Here is a 19,855-nt window from a genome sequence, read left to right on the forward strand (position 1 = left end):
CTCGTGCCTTCGCCGCCTCTGCTTTAGCACGCGCCCTTACTGCGGCACTCGATGTCGATGACTGTGAGCTCTTTGATTTCCTTGTGCGCGCAGATGCATTGTCAGTCCTTTCTGATTCCATTTTACTTCTCTGCTTGCTTCTCAAGACGTTGAAACTTCAGCTATTACGCTTTTTCACTGTACTGTTCTCGCTGAGGTGTAGCAACTCCAACTAAACAGTGAGCTAAACTCTCTCTATTCATGAACATGAAGAAATCCTGAGTTTCTTTTTATGCAGATTTATTTTCTTCACATTGTGCTGAATCCATACACATGAGATGAGTGATGAGAGACGAGAGAGTGAAACTAGGAAACAAACAGCAAAATACTATAATTAGCTAAGCCACCTAGCTTACATGAACATTACTTTTACAGCAAAAAATCAATATGCTTCAAAGTTAACATAGTCAGAACAAGGATTATATACATACAAGCGATGCTTCTGCTGGGTAGTCAACGGACATGATGCATTTTCTCTGGCGCAATGACTGTCTGCATTTCTAATGCGTTTTCTAACGTGGTGAATTCTAACGTGGTTTCCTACTTCCGGTTTTAGCGCAGTAAACAAACGTCAAAATATGAGTCTGCATGAACTACTTCCTGTTTTAGCTCAGTAAACAAATGTCAAAATAAGAGTCTATATAAGACTTACAATAACAAAACGGTTTCTCACCACTTACTTTAAAAAAATAAATAAACAGGTAGGCTTATTTGCATCACTGATTCACAATTGAGGCCCCCAGGCATCTTTAACTGAAGGGGAGGCATAAGATTGATCTAATGGTGTGTGTTTTTTTGGGTGTCAGATTGTACATGTGTATATATATATATATATATATATATGATCGAATAAAATACTATGAAACTAACAATGATAGTGTACAGTGTAGATAGCAACCAGGGGGGCCTTTGAAATAAAAATAAAACGATTGAGAGTCACTTGGCTACACCTTGAGTCTCGCAATGATATCATACATTTCAATGTTTATTAAAGACGTTATTGCATGAGTTACTTTGGCCTTCACAACACAACGGTCGTTGATGACTTGGTACTGCGTCTCCCTCACCCATCCACACACCATCTGGTTATAGGCCTCCAAACCTTTGTAGGATTTAAGGTCTTCCGCTGTGTATGGGCTCGGCGAGAAAACCAGGTAGTTGACTATATCTGGATATGCAACTGAAGGGAGAATCACCGGGTCGTCATGGATCCAAGAAGAGGGAGACAACTTCGTAGAGGATCTGCACCGGCCAATAAACCGTAATTTCTCGAAATATCGAGCCTTTTCTTGTGGTCCAAGTCCTTCCCTATTTGCCTTTGCATCTTCGGACGTTTTGATGAGCTTTTCTGTTGTTTAGACATAGCTACATTCACTTAAAGTATCCAAAGCGCACAATACTCCATTGTACTCCGCTCAGTTGTTTACACCGAGTGCCTCCAACATGGCCGCGCATCCGGGTTACCGCCCAGAACGTGACGTCGGTGAAAACCCTCTATTTTAAACGGGTAATTTAATGTGCAAAGTGGTGCCTTGATGACCAGTGGTGGTTTTTGGTTTTTATCTATCATTTCACTGTGTGGGGAATTGGCAAATCTGTGCCCCTTGCAGCTGCAGGCGCCATGTTTGCTGAGAGAGGAGAATCTTGTGCACAGAAGCCGTGTGAGAAAGGAAAAGGGGAGGTGGGTGCGGGGGAGAGCTCACCTGTGGGTGTCGCAAATGGAACAGTCAGGACAAGGGGGAATTACGAGCCTCCTTGAGTTCATCTTTATTCATGATAAGGATCTATATGATATATAATTAAATTTAATATACAAATTTTATTTGTATGTTATTGTTAATATTCTATATCATTGTTGCTCTCTGCTCTTGTTAGATTTGTATATATATATATATATGATTGTATATATTCTTGGCACATTTATATATACACATATATATATATATATATATATATATATATATATATATATATACACACACACACACACACTGTATATATTATTATAACAACATAAAAGAAAGAGAAATTTCACAATTGCACAAATCCTTTAGAACATTTGAAAAACACACTTAAGAGAATCCAGTTATTTAACTATTGCAATTATAACGGGAAACACTTTTTTAAGTGCACAATCTCTACCTCCAACATTGCGAAAAGACAATGAACACAATTCTGCACAAAATATAAATTTATACTATAGGCCTATATAGTATATATATTTGTATAAGTATACCAAGTATATAAAAGGTTGTTTGCTAATAGGTGTTTATGTTTTTGAATCAACTTTCTTTTCACACATTGTTATCTTATGGTTTGTTAATGGTAAAATTATTTCTTAATGTGCGTTGAAGTGTTTAGAATAAAGTGAGTTTACATTTAACAGCAGATGGTATTGTTTTTAATTGTTGTTAACTGTGATAAAAATATTGTCTATGGCTTACTGTTTTTCCTTTTTGTGTATTTGCAGATTTTTTAAAGAACGTGGTTTTTAATGTTAATTTAACTGGTTCTAAAAGCCTATTTTCTGTAAATAAATATATTGATTTTTGGAGGATATTTTTGGCTAAGTATTAGTGTGATTGTTGTCTGTGTATAATGTAATTTGTAATGTAATTATGTTAATGTGTTCCTTAGAGGGCTTCTCCTATGTAAATAGCAGAAGTGGCTGACGAAATGGTGGAAGCTGTACGGCAGGCATTGCAGTTGTGTGCAGTAAGTATTGTATTTGTGTTTAATTTGTTTCTTGATAAGTCAAATCAAATATTGTGTCATACTAGACAAAGAAAATGAAAATATTCAATTAAAAATACCATACACTTTTTTACTAGGTTATAACATAGTTATTTTTTCAGTGCTGATAAACTGTATTGAATGTATATGTAGCAAGTGTAAACGTAGTCTTTATATGTTTTTTTGTCAGTTCTACACAAGAATGTTGACAAGGCATTAGTTTGTTTAGTGCAGCGTAATATTTTCTGAAAATAATGTGTTGCAAATGGGTTTGTTTCTACAGTCATTTTAATGTTGAATTCCATTAACAGAAAATAATTCTGGCAGTGTTTTTTTATTTGTGTTGAAAGGTTTATGGTGTTATTGTATTGTTTGTGTGTTTGTGTGTACAGTACAGGCCAAATGTTTGGACACACCTTCTCATTCAATGCGTTTCCTTTATTTTCATGACTATTTACATTGTAGATTCTCACTGAAGGCATCAAAACTATGAATGAACACATATGGAATTATGTACTTAACAAAAAAGTGTGAAATAACTGAAAACATGTCTTATATTTTAGATTCTTCAAAGTAGCCACCCTTTGCTTTTTTGATAGCGCTGCAAACCCTTGGTGTTCTCTCAATGAGATTCATGAGGTAGTCACCTGAAATGGTTTTCACTTCACAGGTGTGCCTTGTCAGGGTTAATTAGTGGAATTTTTTTTCCCTTATTAATGGGGTTGGGACCATCAGTTGTGTTGTGCAGAAGTCAGGTTGATACACAGCCGACAGCCCTATTGGACAACTATTAGAATTCATATTATGGCAAGAACCAATCTGCTAAGTAAAGAAAACTGAGTGGCCATCATTACTTTAACAAATGAAGGTCAATCAGTCCGGAAAATTGCAGTCGCAAAAACCATCAAGCGCTACAACGAAACTGGCTCACATGAGGACCGCCCCAGGAAAGGAAAACCAAGAGTCACCTCTGCTGCTGAGGATATGTTCATCCGAGTCACCAACCTCAGAAATCGCAAGTTAACAGCAGCTCAGATTAGAGACCAGATGAAGGCCACATAGAGTTCTGGCAGCAGACACATCTCTAGAACAACTGTTAAGAGGAGACTGCGCGAATCAGGCCTTCATGGTCAAGTAGCTGCTAGGAAACCACTGCTAAGGAGAGGCAACAAGCAGAAGAGATTTGTTTGGGCCAAGAAACACAAGGAATGGACTTTAGACGAGTGGAAATCTGTGCTTTGGTCTGATGAGTCCAAATTTGAGATCTTTGGTTCCAACTGCCGTGTCTTTGTGTGACGCAGAAAAGGTGAACGGATTGATTCTACATGCCTGGTTCCCACCGTGAAGCATGGAGGAGGAGGTGTGATGGTGTGGGGGTGCTTTGCTGGTGACACTGTTGGGGATTTATTCAAAATTGAAGGCATACTGAACCAGCATGGCTACCACAGCATCCTGCAGTGACATGCCATCCAATCCGGTTTGCGTTTAGTTGGATCATCATTTATTTTTCAACAGGACAATGACCCCAAACTCCTCCAGGCTGTGTAAGGGCTATTTGACCAAGAAGGAGAGTGATGGAGTGCTGCGCCAGATGACCTGGCCTCCACAGTCACTGGACCTGAACCCAATCGAGATGGTTTGGGGTGAGCTGGACCGCAGAGTGAAGGCAAAAGGGCCAACAAGTGCTAAGCATCTCTGGGAACTCCTTCAAGACTGTTGGAAAACCATTTCAGGTGACTACCTCTTGAAGCTCATCAAGAGAATTGAAGAGATTGTGCAAAGCAGTAATCAGAGCAAAGGGTGGCTACTTTGAAGAAACTAGAATATAATACATGTTTTCAGTTACTTCAAACTTTTTTGTAAAGTACATAATTCCATATGTGTTCATTCATAGTTTTGATGCCTTCAGTGAGAATCTACAATGTAAATAGTCATGAAAATAAAGGAAACGCATTGAATGAGGTGTGTCCAAACTTTTGGCCTGTACTGTATGTGTGTGTGTGTCTTTGTATGTGTGTGTGTGTATTTTTTTTCTTCTTTTTTTTGAATGGCACAGGGTGATATCCTTACCCTATATAAACGGAATCTTCAACAGAAAATTGAGTATTTTGACCTTAAAAAAGAAAAATTAAGGGGAGAAATAGAACTTGACACCTTAAAGAAGACAAAACTGGCACTAGAGATTGAGTTGCTTCAAAAGGAACTTCAGAGTAAGTGCTAAAACACAGAGAGTACTATTGCTAACCTTGGATAACAATATATCATATTGCAGGCAAAAGATGACCATCACTGGCTTTTCAAGACAAACAATAATTAAAATAAAACTCAATGAACTAAGCATGTTGTCTTGTCTTCTATTATTCATTTAATGAAAGTTTGGTTGCCCAAAAGGTCATTTCAATGCGTGCCCTTGTCCTGGCTAGAGCTGTATAGAAACGGGTGGTCCAGGGTTTGGGTCAGGGAATGGCGTCTTGAAGTACTGCCTGCAGGCATAGCCCCTGTCACCAAGCAGGATCCCGTCGTAAGCACCTGGAAAAATGCAGTTTTGTTAGGCTCAGAATAAAATTATGTTATAAAGTGAGTTTGAAATATAATTTTTTCCTTACCACCTTCAAATAATGCGCATAAATGTGACACTCTGAAAATCCTGGAGTCATGCACAGAAACATGCCATTTGGCTTCCACATTTGTGATGTGGAACATGGAGTCACACACCATCTAAAATATTGGTAATCAGTCAACTGCATACTTTTTACATAATTACATAATTCTTTTATATATATATATTTCTAATCTGGAATATTAAGGATCGTAATAGTAATTTACCTGCACATTTACACTGTGAAATCCCTTTCTGTTCACAAAATCCCCTTTATTGGGGCCGGGTGGGGCCTTGATGGAGACGTGTGTGCAGTCTATGGCACCAATCACGTTAGGGAAGCCTGAGGAACAAATACTGTAAGTCCTAGGCTACTTTTTGGCATGATCATGGTTGCATGATCTTCATTAACAATTATAATGTACCTGCAATGGCATAAAAATTCTGCTTCACAGCCTGTGGTCTTAAGTGGCTTGGAAATATGACAAAATCCCCTAAAAACTGTTTGAGTGCCAGATAAACTTTGCGAATGGCACGACATACAGCACTTTTACACAAGTTTTCGGCATCTCCAATGGTGTAAAGGAAAGTGCCACTCGCCAAGAATCGCAAAGCAATACAAACTGTTTGTGCAGTTGTTAAAGCCCGACTCCGACGAGTCAAACTTTTAACGTGTGGCTCCAAAAAGTTGATAATGTAGATGAGACCCTGCCGAGAAAAACGATATCTCTCAATCAGTATTAATTCGAAAAGCTCTTTGAATTATTCTGGCACCTTCAGCAACAGGTTCCTGACGTAAAAACGGACAAGACATGGTTGCGAAAGACTTCCCATATCACCTCCGTTTATAAAGCCAGGATCTAATCTTGTTAACATGAAATAAGCCTTCTTGCAAGCAGGTTTAAGATTGCGCACCTGTTGCTATGACTGCAAGTCCAGGATGAGCGTCGAAGAACCAAACAATCCAAGATCATGCCAAATCGCCAACAATCAAATCCAGCTAAGTGAGTTAGCGATGTACGAAGAATGGACCCCATGTTGTGAAGGATGAGAAGGTGTCTCGTGAAGACCTCTACGTTAAAATGACTTCAGCTATATCTGATGCAATGGCTGTGTTGTGCAAGGAATTTCGTCTCAGAAAGGCATCTGAGAGGCAAAATAGGTGGTTATGGTCCGACATAAAACGGGAGAGGGAACGGCATTGCCGTGAGGAGCAGCGGTTGTCAAGAAAGATTTCAGAGCTGGAGGATCAGTTGTTTGCAACAACTGCATTTTTTGATGATGGTATGTGTTTGTGTATAGTTGTGGATGCATGTTGTCCTAGTAATAACTGTTATTGGTTGACTGTAGTATTTGTTAAACTGAAGTGATATGTAATCTTGTACTAAAATACATTTAAATTGATGTTATTAGGTTTAGTTCAGAATGGTAAACATTAATATTGTTATAAAATTCACATTATAAACACAATTGATTTTCTATGTAACAGTTTGTGCACAATGTAGCACATATAGTTTGTGATTTAGGTCAGTAATATGGAAAATCTCAACAAATAATGTTTTTTGTTTGTATTATTAATATAATTATTGTGAGAAGATCAAAGGCACATTTACATTGATTGGTTTTTATTTTTGTTTTCAGAAGGTTTTGAGGAAGTTGCAAAGGTGGTTCATGAGGATGCGGGAAACATGGAGGGAGAAGAGCTAAAGCAGTTGCAGGATGTGGACAACAATAAAGATTATGATGGTGAGAAGGATGAAGAAGCGAAAATCATGGAGGGAGACGAGTCGAAGATTGTAGAGAAAAATGAAGAACTTCATGATGCTCAGAAAAGGGATGAAGATGTGGAGAATGATGAAGAGGAAGATGGGTAGGAGAAGGATAAGGAATTGAATGGTTAAAATGTTTTATTTTATTTAAGAGGATTTTTTTTTTTTTCTGTAATTATATAGTTACTTAGTTTGACAAGCCAGCCCCACATCCAGATGTTGGGTCTGGGAACTCACCATTGACGGAGCTCAATATGAGGGGGGGGATAAACAGTTGTCTTTCAAATTCCTTCTGCACGCAGTAGTATAGCACTACAACCAGGCAGAGCAACGAAGAAGGTAGCAGAGCTAGTTGATAGATTAAACTTTTGCCATATCCAGTCAGCAAAATTCCTTAGAAAAACAATGGGGTTCCACAGCTCCGCTGGAGATGTGAACCGCGTTGCCTTCCAATACGCGGTTCCCATGCCCCCTCGGGCTTGGACCCCTAAAAATCTTTAGAAAAACAATAGGGTTCCACAGCTCTGCTGTGCGAACGGCGTAGCTCTTGCTACCGCCGGTTCTTACAGACTCAGGCTTGGACCCCTTGGACCCCTAATAAAAACACTTGGAAAAACAATAGGGTTCCACAGCCCTGCTGTGCGAACGGCGTAGACTTGCATTACGCGGTTCCCATGCCCCCTCAGGCTTGGACCCCTAAAAATAAAAATCTTTAGAAAAACAATAGGGTGCCACAGCTCCGCTGGAGATGTGAACCGCGTTGCCTTGCAATACGCGGTTCCCATGCCCCCTCGGACTTGGACCCCTAACAAGAGGAACACTCGAAGAAGAAGATTTTTGGGAAGAAAATCACCAAGGAAACGATTTAATAAGGCAAGAGAAGTGAAGACAAGGACGAGCTAACATGGCAGCTAACCCTGCTAACAACAGCTAAGGACAGAAAAGAGGAGCAAGAAGGCTATGCTACGCTAAGCAAAAGACCAAAAGGCTCCAAACCAAAGGAAAAACCCACCAAAGGCTAGCACTGTCTCCTTCAGACTCAAGAGAAGCTGTAGTAGAGTAGTAAGGTAAGCTTCCTTCATATCCACAAAAGTTTAATTTGTAATTTAGACCTCAAGAAACCAAGGCTAGCCTGTGCTAACTTAACATAGCGTGCTAATTAGCATCAGAGGGAGCAACCAAAGCCGGTCTACGGAAAGCCGTTCCACTCCCTATTCAGCCCCATTGTACCAAATTTGGTTGCAGTTCCACCAGAGTTCCACTAGGGGTGATCACGGTCCAGTGCAAAATGAATGGGAGTCTATGGAGCTAGACGGCTAAATGTGTCTCTTTCACCCCATTGTCGTTGAGAAACCTCAGATTTGATTGTAGTTTTTGCAAGTTCAACATGGGTTATAGGTCGAAAGTTGAATGAACGAGTACTTATGTGCTTTTTTTTCTTACAGGGTGAGTCGTTGTTGCCCATAACACGCTAGCATTCTGCTAATGAATGCTGATTGGTCAGTGAAGGTCTGATTACGATCGGAGATCCCGCTTGACAGCATCCGAAGCAGAGCCTGAATGTCAGAGTAAATATTTCGGCGCAGTCTTTAAAACATCAGCAAACCTCTTTCTAGCATGTGTATTAACAGGGAGAGCCGAACCTGTTAGCTGTGTTGTCGATGCCTCGAGAGAAAAAAGGAAGGACTCAGAGCTTGCCGTAAAGCAGTATCTCCGGCCCTATATGTGTATGACGTCATTGACATTTTAAAAGGCTTTTTAGAACAAAAAACGACTTTAAAAAATCGAACATCAGGCCATGAGCATACAACCCTCCATCACCATCAACAGACCCCCTCAACCTGAACCACAACCATCCACCTCCACCCTAACCAAGACCAGACTATTACAACAACCAGCAGTAATGCCCACCCCCTCCACCACCGACCCACACATAGAGGCCACTACCAACAAGCCTAAAACATCTGGAGAGTAAAAGAAAACAAGTGATGCTGAGATCATTATCCTCATAGATTCTAATGGGAAATTTGTGAATGAGGACAAGCTTTTCCCCAGACAAAAAGTCACCAAAATTCAATGTCCCAGGACTGACAATGCCCTCCAGCTGCTCACTGAGCCCATCCTGGGTCAGCCTAGCCATATTATCATCCACACAGGTACTAATGACCTGAGCCTACAGCAGGAGAGGGTAGCAGAGTCTGTGAAGAGAGTAGCACAGAAGGCTACACAGACCTTCCCCTCATCAAAGATTATAATCTCTACCAACAGACGGAGCAGCTTCCACCCAGCTGGCCTGCAGATGACCCAGCCCCCACCACCCTCCCCCACCTCACAGACCCAGCACACACCCTGCCAGCCCCCACCACCCTCCACCTTCTTATGCACAAGGCAGCCACCCTAACCCCAGGACCAGCCCCGCCCCGCCTTTATTCCCCAGGCCTCACCCTGGACCCCACCCTGCTGGCCCAGCCCAACACCACACTCAGCACCCGGGGCAGAGGAGCTACGCTGAGACACTCGCACCAACCAGTGCTGGCAGCCCTGCAGACCTGGGGGAGATCAGACACCTGCTCAGTCTCATATGCTCCAGACTGATCAGCTAAGTGGGACTCTAAGGTGTCATAACCACTATTCTTATTTTTAGAAGAATAACGTGTTTTTATAACAGCCTCAAGTTTTATAAGTTTAACTACTATCCACTTTTAATTAGGACTGTTTTTATCTTAATCTTAATCTATTCAGGTCTTAAATTGTAGAGCTATTATTACCAGATTTATTTTATTTTATCATTTTATTTTAACCCTTTAGCTTCCAGTGCAGAATGAGTTAGCCTTTTTCTTATTGGTCATTACTTAAAAAAAAATTAGAATCTCTGGCAACACAATAATTCATAATTTGTTTCGGTCTCTCATATAAAAACTAAACCCTTTGCCTAACCCTGTAACTCATCTGCAAATAGCTAAACGGAAGATACCATTTAGAAAATGTATTCTATTACTACTTTAATCAAGGGCAGCCCTACCTCTCATTTATTGCTTATTACTGTAGGTTTATCTCTTTTTAAAACTGTACTTGTATTTGCTAACAATGAAGCCATTTCCTGTCTCCATGTGGAATATTCAGGGACTTAACTCTTCATTGTTTGGATGTAAAAGTGAAACCCCTGAATTCAAAGACAACACCAAAGACACAGACATCATCATCCTCCAAGAGACCTGGTGTAGACCCGGCTCTGTCACTCACTGCCCCCCAAACTAATTCAATTCAATTCAATTTTATTTATAGTATCAAATCATAACAAGAGTTATCTTGAGAAACTTTACAGATAGAGTAGGTCTAGACCAGACTCTATAATTTCCAAAGCCCCAACAATTACAGTAATTCCCTCAAGAGCAAGCATTAGCAGTGGCTGTTGCGACAGTGGCGAGGAAAAACTCCCTTTTAGGAAGAAACCTCGGCAGACCCAGACTCTTGGTAGGCAGTTGGGGGTGTGATGAACAGTGGCAATAATAGTCACATTAAAGATAATGGAACAGTGACTTCGAAGGTAGTCGTTGTAGTTCATGTCATAGCAGGGCACATTGTGTCATACTGAGTAGTGCAGTCTCCTATACCGGATCCTGACTCCTCTGTGTGTATGAACATCGCAGCAGGGCGTTGCGGGATGTAACGTGGTGCTGCAGAGCACGGGTGGTTGCGGCGGATGCAGCAGGACGCGACCGGGAATTGCAGAGAAGAAGAAACATAAGGACTCCGGGGAGTAAACTCCCCAGAGCTAGGTTAGTAACAAGCATTTCTGGGACAGGATGCATACAAAAGGAAACTTAAGAGAAAAGTAGAGATGAGAGAGCAGCTCAGTGTGTCATAGGAAGGAAGGAGCTTTTCCGGCAGTCTAGAATTATAATAGCATAACTAAGAGAGGCAGGCTAGCTTAGAGAGAGGAATCTTCATCAACTTCAGAGAAATCATGCTGTTATCAAACTCCTTAATGTTAGCTTAGTTAGTGCATGGACTCTGTAAACCGCTAACATATAACATTTTATTTTTGTATTTACAGGTAACGTTACATTTGTTAGAAATGACATACAGATCACAGAGAAGAAAACATTTGTTTTGAGGAGATACAGAGCTAACGTGTTAGCATGTAAACGTTAGCTAGATGTAATGTTAGCAGTGTGCATGTTAACGTAAACAGTTATTCTATCAGGCTGTAGAGCCGGGAATTATATGAAAGGCGATTACTAGACAGAGATTAAAGTGGAAAAGATAACATTTATCATATAAGTTTACATATACTAGCTACATCACCTAATAGCTAGTCATGGACCCCAGGAAGAATAGCTTTTAGCTTATGGAAGATAATGGGGATCCAAATAAAACAAACAAACAGATAGAAGAGATAACATTTAACGTTATTAGCTAGTTACATAAGATTACATCAACTACAGATAACCTAACGTTACTAGCTAGGCATGGAAGAGATAACATGTATTACATAGGTTTACATCAACAGCAGATATCCTAATAGCTAGTCATGGGAAAGATACCATGCATTAAATAGCATTACATTACAATAGTTATCCTTAATGTTATACATGTTATCATCAAACAACAAAGCAATTAAACTAAATTTATTTGACATTTCTCTTTCCGCTTGCTAGAAAGACTCCTACACTGATACCTAATTTGGGAAGTTCTCACAGTCCACACAAAGACACATGTCTGTGCATGGGTGTTCTGTTCTGTATTGTTACTCGTTGTCTCCCCCTAGTGGTATACTAAAGAAATTGCAGTCACGTTTGTTTTGCGGCTTCCTTTAATGATGTCATCAGGAAGCGCTCAGGAATGTCTCCAGACAGCATTGTCTTGTATTTGTGAACCAATCTAAGTCCATCTGCTCACGTTCAAGCTATAAATGAGCATCGTCGGTATGTAAATGTTCTTTAACATGTCATCTATCTATATACAGGAGTATTTTCATGGGAGATTAGATGTAATGTTGAAATTGTTGTATAAATTTCCCGGGTGTTCACTTATGCCGGTTGTGGTGTAAACAGAATAGTCTGAGCTAAGTCATGACTAGAAATCTTTAAATAGCCATTTCATTGTGTGAAATAACGGGTTATTTGTACGAGTGTTGTTTGAAACATGTGAACAGACTCAATGGGAAGATTTAGTACTCATTTATGTATTTCTTCGTTTTCAGTTTTACCCTACCTTTGGTCATCATTAAAGAAGTAAATGATTCACCTTCGTCCAGTGTGGTGACTAGAGGAGGAGTTAAACTGTCTGTCAATTTACACAAAAGGTTGTAACAAGGACGGAACAATGGGAGTTCAATTTGCATGTGCATCTCCCTTTGACAGTTTTTTTTTTTTTTACACACACACGAGCAGTACACAAGCTCTAAGATGCCGACAGGAGCTGGGGGAAGTGTCATCCGGTCAAATCCCAAAAGTCTCCCTCAATCTTCCAACCATGGGCCATTGGTGGGGGAACATCAGGCTGATTCTTCAGGGACCTTCTGTATATGGCTGCCAGGTAGTTTGCCCGCTGGGTGTGGTTATGCAAGGCATCCCTGTTTGGTAGACTTTCCACTCTTGAACAGCTGAGACCTTGCATAATTGACATCCCTATAGTCTTTAAGGTCATAGAGGGTACAGGTAAATGCTTCTGTAGCTTCATACAGCTCTGCTAGTGTAATAAACGGGGGTATGGGGGTATGGCGGCGAATACAGTTATCAAATATCTAAAAATGGTAAAAAAAAAAAAGCAAAGGGGCCGACAACGCCACCTAGGGTTTCTCAAGGCCTAGGACCTCTTTAAAACTACAGTCATTAAAAGTAAACTTTAAAAACAGGTTCTTTTTTGCCGGGGGAGAGCAGTAAAACAGTGTATTTAAAACAATGAATAAAACAAGTGAGGAGTAAACAGATTTATTTAAAAGGAATAACAATAAAATTAGTTAAAAAAAGGATTTTAAACTAAAAACTAAATAAAAATCAAGCTAAAACAGTCCAGGCAGAACAGGAGTCTTGGCTTAAAATGTCCACAGGGCTCGGCCAGGAAGCAGCCTCCTTCGTACCGGTCACCTTCCTTGGGGCATGACCTGTAACAGAAACTCTAGCCAGGAACACGTCCTTAGAACCTGCTACCACTTCATACACTTTACTACCATCAACACCGGCCTAAAAAGGGACTTACGCGGGAGGGAGAGGTCTTACACTCTCCTACTTTTGCCGCTAGCGGTCGGTGTTGGCGTTTTCTTGATTGTAGCTTCAGGGCTCCTAGGTTCTTTTCCCGTGTCCCTTCGTCCGATCGGCTGGCTGCTTCTCCACCTGTTCCGTATGATCTGTCACGCTTTGGGGTCTTCCCTCCTCTGCTGTCCTTCTCATACTCTCAGATATTCCTCATGTTCTCCATGGCCTCCTCCTTCTCCCATGTGCCTCTCCTACTCTGTTCCTGCTCTGTCCTTTTATCTAAGGCCAATCAACCCATTCTGTCTCCCAGGTGCGAGTCATTAGCCTCAGTCAGTGTCAGGTGGCGGAAGTCAACATTAAAAACCACACACACATTTCAGAATAAAAGCATGCAATTAAAAAGATAAAAACACAGCAAATAAAAACCACAGCAAATCCAATAAAAGCATGCTCAAAATAAAATAAACTTCCGCCCCGTGACACTAGCAGTTGAAAAGCTATTCCCAAACTACTCATTGTGGCACAATGGTCTTCGTTTGAAAGCAGTGTTTTAATTGCCTTCACTTTACCAACACCATACAGAGCAATTGCTCTATCACATCCAGTGAAACAGTGAAGTCCAATCAGAGCATCTGATATTTTATCACCTAGATGGCTCTGTATTTGCTGTACATGTATGGTGCGTTTGTTTTCTCCTTTACCTGTGTGAAAGTAGACGTTTGCTCCAATTTCCTTGCAGAACGAAATGGCCAATACAAACACATCAGTGGTCAGGACTGTTGATCACAATATTTGTACTGTACTGTGAGGCACGCGCACAGTGAAGCAACAGCCGAGTGTCTGCCTCCTCCTATATTGTAGACAATGCTGGCAGTGGTAACACCTCAAGGTCTGTGCCACTGTTGTTTATTCTGATTATGTGACACTCAGAGCCATGTCCAAATACCAATGTAATGTCCTCAATTTGATCTAACCTAGACTTAGACCACGACTCAAAGAAAAACTGTTGCAGTTGCTCCTTGTTGTCACCACAAGACAAGAACTTGGACCATTGTTTCGGTGTTTTCTGGTCAGCCGAATATATTTTAGTCACCTGACATCCTTTTGTAGCTCGTCTGTCTCGTTCTGCGTTCTTTATGCTCATCTGTTTGTATGTATCAGGGACAAAATGCACAATTTTTTATTTACTTGCTTTGGCTGCATTGATCAGGTACATAAGTACATTGTTGGCAAATCTTCCAAATGTATTTTGGGGTTTCATGGCTTGTAGTGCCATTGCATCACACACCCAGGTTGAGCCATCAGGGATTTCAACTGTGGCTGGTGGATTTACTGACCCTTCTAGAAAGTGCATTAATTTGGCTTTGTCTGTTTTTACAATCAAGCCATCAATGTTTGCAATTGCTGCAGGCAAGGGCCCCAGACTATAGACCAGCATTTCCCTATGTCTATTTTCCTCACTGTTCCAACCACAATAAGCCTTGTGAAGAGATCTCTATCTGCTTTTAGGGCTATCTCCCGGCCTCTCACTTTGGTGACACTTGAGGTAGCTGTGTCCTTAAATGTCTTGAGTTTCATTTTCTTCAGTGGTGCATGAAATTCAACCTTATCTGTGTTGAGACGTTGCTGAAAGAATTCAACAAATGCCTTCTCACCTATTTCTTTTGCATTCAGCAGATCTGCAGAGATGGCTTCTGATGCTACCTGACCTGATGTAACATGGTAAAGATGCTCTTTTTCCAGTGTTTGATCAAATGGGTTCATCATGTAATGTATGGTTGACAGAATGCTCTGAACATCTTTTTCATCCTGTTCCTTTCTTTTCTCATCCAATTCTGTTCTCTGTCTTGTTGACATGTTCTGCCCAGCCATGTCCTTGACCTCCATTGTGATGGCTGCTCTCTCGTGCTGTGTCAGTGTCCACCTGTGGACTGCACCTTTGTTCAACAAAAAACCTGTAAGCCCACCTTTGGTCTTTGACTCCCTGTTTTCTGTCTGTTCTATTACCTGGTCACATGCAGTGCCTGTAAAGGCATATTCCTGCTGCCTCTGTGCCACAAAGTCACCTGATTGTACCTGTGTGTAGATTCTTGGATGAGTTTCCTTTAGAATGTACATCTCCTGCCATAGGTATCTACTGTAATTGATTCTGTCGTAGGAAAAGAACCACAGCAGCATGAACCGGACGCTGGAAAGATGCAGACCCCAGTTTGCCTCTTGTGTGGCCCTGACAAATGATAGCAGATCCTCTACCATTTCAATGTAGGAACTCCAAAACTGGTATGTCTTGCTTTCTTGTTGTTTGTTGAATTTGTCATAGCCTTCAAGGATTGTGTTGAACACCTGTGAGTCACTAATTACTTGACATATTTCTTCAGGAAAGGCACTTTGGAGGTCAGCAGCAACTTTTAAAGCAGCTTCACGGCAGTCTTGAGAAAGGGTTTCAAGGTAGGCTTGCCAGCGTAACCTGTGTAGTGCCTCACACATCAACTTGTGGCTTTGGATGTTTCTGTTATATTGGTGACCTGTTATAACTCCTCCAGCAGACCCAGCAGCAATAACGTCAGCCTCAATCAGAATGTCTTGTAAGCCAGCATCTCCAAATCGCTTGCCAATACAGGACAGGAAAGCCATACATGTGTGAAACTCCCCCATTCTAATTGTAAGTCTTTCCTTGTATGTTTCACTCTTCCACCGTATCTCCTGAGCTTTGGCATAGATGGCTTGGTCAAAGACTAGAACTATCTCCTGAAGTTGGAGTCTGTCTGCAATTTCTGTTGATCTTTTAAGGATGGTTTTTGCAGTTCCCAATTCTGTAGGACTTGCATCAATCACTGGAAGGTAGCCGATGTTGGTTGGTGGTGGAATTGGATCTCCACGGATCACTGTGTTAAAACCAGTCCAGGAAGGAAGGACTTTGCCATGGACTGCAGTTTTTATCAGGAAGTAGGCACCATCTAATTTTTGTGCTGATTTCCTGGTAAGGATGTGGGTGTCTCGATTTAGTTCCAATTCTTTTCCAAAATGTTCTGGGCCTGTTCTCTTCCCTCTGATGTATGTCTCAAGGTTAGTAGGGGGCGGATCAAGAGACCTCTTTCTTGTTTTCTGTAAACACTGATGGTCAGGGGTAGGTTCATTACATGGAATCATTTTTTGAATTATTATGCCATTTGTATTGTGTGTAGTCCCCTTACCAGATAACGTTTCCTCTCCAACATCATTATTGTCCCAAACTAGAGTTGCTTGCAACTGTACTTGCATGTTTTTGGGGATGTAAGTCTCACCTCGTAGTATTTGTAACTGTGCTAAAGCTGTGTCATGTTCAAGTACAGTACAGGCCAAAAGTTTGGACACACCTTCTCATTCAATGCGTTTCCTTTTTATTTTCATGACTATTTCCATTGTAGATTCTCACTGAAGGCATCAAAACTATGAATGAACACATATGGAATTATGTACTTAACAAAAAAAGTGTGAAATAACTGAAAACATGTCTTATAGTTTAGATTCCTCAAAGTAGCCACCCTTTTGCTTTTTTATTAATAAGGGAAAAAAATTCCACTAATTAACCCTGACATGGCACACCTGTGAAGGTAAAACCATTTCAGGTGACTACCTCATGAAGCTCATTGAGAGAACACCAAGGGTTTGCAGAGTTATCAAAAAAAAGCAAAGGGTGGCTACTTTGAGGAATCTAAAATATAAGAAATGTTTTCAGTTATTTCACACTTTTTTGTTAAGTACATAATTCCATATGTGTTCATTCATTGTTTTGATGCCTTCAGTGAGAATCTACAATGGAAATAGTCATGAAAATAAAGAAACACATTGAATGAGAAGGTGTGTCCAAACTTTTGGCCTGTACTGTATGTTAAAAATAAACCCTGACTCTGTTAATGACACTGACACAAGTCAGGTGCCAGGTGTTGAAAAAAGAGAAAAGCCCCCTTGTAGATCATGTAAGAATTTGTTTGGTTTGACAACAAATGAACATCAGGAATGTGGCAACTGTGCAGAAGCTGAAAGTGTGAGCAACTTGCTTACAAATGTTGAAGAAGTTAGAAAGCAAGCAGCCCCATCATCTGAGACGTACCCAGAGGAGAACAGGCAGAAGGCTGCAGAGAGGGACAGGAAAGAGCTTGAAGGTTTTGTGCGCACGATGGGATTTAGATGGAAAAGTGAATTATACACCCCACAAGGAATTTGATCTTAAAAAGGGGAAACAATTGAATATGAAATATTCATGAGTACAAAAAAATGGGATAATAAACTTTAAAAAGAAACTGACATTACTGTAAACCTCGTAACTGAAATCCCTACTTTTGTGTAGAGGTGGAATTCATGTGATCAGAGCTGTCAATATATCATGCTTTATCATTGCAAATGATTAATGATCCAGCTACTACTGTAACAATAAAGATACCAATGCATTCTCTGAATTAAATCAGACTCTAATCAAATGAGTGAGAAGTGATATATTACAAAAGAGAGAGTAACAAACAGGAAAATCACAAGAGTGGTAATCATATCACAGCACTAGTTTATGGCACATGACACTTTCAAAAAGACTTATAAAAATGCTTTTCCTTTGTTGAAACTTTAAATGAATTTTTTCCATCTTTGCCTTTAACAATAAAAGTATGAACCATTAAACTGCAAAATATATTTATTCTCTTCAGGGAGGCTGAAATGAACACTGACAAACCACACGATGTGAGGACGTTGGTTTTAGACTGAATTGTGTGACCAACTGGAACGCTTGAAAGGAGTTCACGTGGAAAAGATGCATCAGGACACCACACATAATAGCAAAACTGGGACCAACAAAGTCTGTTTTGTTTTCAAAACAGAAAAACGAAAAACGAGAAAGGTCAAGCCACCATACTGAGTTCCAATCAGTAAAGATGTACAGTAAAGCAGAACTCAAACGTTTCTTTCTTAGTATATGTACATGGTTGAGTTAGGTCTTACTGCATAGGCAGGGTGTTCAATTTTTGCTTTCAGTTTCGTTCAGCAATAGTGGTCGCACTTAACACAAAAACATCCTGTCTCCTGCACAATCTTATCTAGCGTCCGACATAATGTTCCTGTCTTTTCTCTGGCACTCCCTCTACAGTTACATAATTACAAAGACTTCCATCTATGTCCAGTAACAAAGCAGTATTCTGATATTCCAGTAGAACAAACTGACCTTCAATCTCTCACTATTAGTAGATAGCTCTTTGGTTATACATTACATCATAGAAACAACTAAGGAGTGGTAGTTTGAATCATTGGGCAGGGCTTCATTTCATTCTTTCTGTGATCTACAATGGCGAGTAGCTGTTTTTAAGTGCTTTCCTTTTCCTATGTTTTATATAATTACAATTATATTCTACATTTATAATTTCATTGGTGTTGTCAGTGAAATGTATAATTACTGTAATGTGTTGTGTTTTATTTCGGATGGCATCTGGCTGCTGCACAGCAGAGGTGAGTCAGCTGATTTACTCAACCACAGCTTGTTATTGCCACTTTCTGCTTTTGAATCTCTAAAACTCTTGATGTTTATTATTTTAGAGAATACAATAGCTTTATTGATCATTGATAAAATGGTGAAACTGAATTCAGAACATGCTAACATACCGTTAGTGGATGAGTTACTGTATGTCTGATGGGCAGGGCCGTACTGGGACTGAAATTCAGCCCGGGACTTTAAGATGGAGAGGCCTTTTACGCGAGTGCCCTTGGTGCACGAGCAGAAGGATTTTTTGCAGTTATTTTAATTCTAATAGTGTTTTTATGGTATAAAGAGAATCAGATTATGCTGAAGACCTTAAAGAAACTTTAGGATGACACCTGCCTCCTCAGGTTGTATAAGCAAGTCACCACTGCACTGAACACAACCAGGTCAGCAAAACCTAATCTCCAACACATAAGTCACAGTATACTGCTAACTACCAGCATGTCATGTGCACAGTCAGTTGGAGTGATCAAATAGTTCCAAATACTCACACTCATATACTCAAAAACTACTTCTCAGCTTGGCTCCCTGGCTCAGCTTCCCCTGTGATGGAACGTGCCTCTGCTTACTTATTGTGCAGCTACATATGCATGAGAAGAACATCAGTTATAAATATGACTAAGAATAAAACATTTTCTAATTCAATCTATGCTTCAGTCAAGTTATCTAGTATGTGGAATTATTGGCATTTTATCCTATATGTAAATATCTGATCTGATTGATATGCCTAATATGATTGCCTACCCAGTCCTGCACACTGCCCCTCTACCTGTCTGTGTCCTGCTCTTCCTCTCTCCTCATCCTCCTCTCTCCTCCTCCTCCTGCTGCTCCTCCTGATGAGAGTGTATGTGTGCAACAATAGAAAATAAAAACAATTAATTCAATTAAATTTTATTTATAGTATCAAATCATAACAAGAGTTATCTCGAGACACTTTACAGATAGAGTAGGTCTAGACCACCGTCTATAATTTCCAAAACCCCAACAATTACAGTAATTCCCTCAAGAGCAA

At 40.3% G+C, this 19,855-nt stretch overlaps 2 long non-coding RNA genes across 6 annotated transcripts; one reads left to right on the forward strand and one right to left on the reverse strand.

Annotated features, from left to right (window-relative positions):
* Positions 1-11,987: 11,987 nt before the first annotated feature.
* On the forward strand, positions 11,988-16,739 carry LOC120548740. Of its 5 annotated transcripts, XR_005637270.1 has the most exons (7): positions 11,988-12,068; positions 12,537-12,681; positions 15,015-15,062; positions 15,209-15,297; positions 15,499-15,620; positions 15,719-15,788; positions 15,887-16,739. It is a non-coding gene; the product is annotated as an uncharacterized LOC120548740 (long non-coding RNA). The 5 variants fall into 5 exon arrangements; XR_005637273.1 differs by lacking the exon at positions 12,537-12,681 and having other exon boundaries at positions 11,993-12,068; positions 15,018-15,062; positions 15,887-16,737; XR_005637271.1 differs by lacking the exon at positions 11,988-12,068 and having other exon boundaries at positions 12,518-12,681; positions 15,887-16,737.
* On the reverse strand, positions 13,061-13,462 carry LOC120548741. The gene is made up of 2 exons (XR_005637274.1): positions 13,345-13,462; positions 13,061-13,263 (listed from the first exon to the last, which is right to left on the reverse strand). It is a non-coding gene; the product is annotated as an uncharacterized LOC120548741 (long non-coding RNA).
* Positions 16,740-19,855: the final 3,116 nt, after the last annotated feature.

Source organism: Perca fluviatilis, chromosome 20 (assembly GCF_010015445.1).
Source record: "Perca fluviatilis chromosome 20, GENO_Pfluv_1.0, whole genome shotgun sequence".
NCBI lineage: Eukaryota > Metazoa > Chordata > Actinopteri > Perciformes > Percidae > Perca > Perca fluviatilis.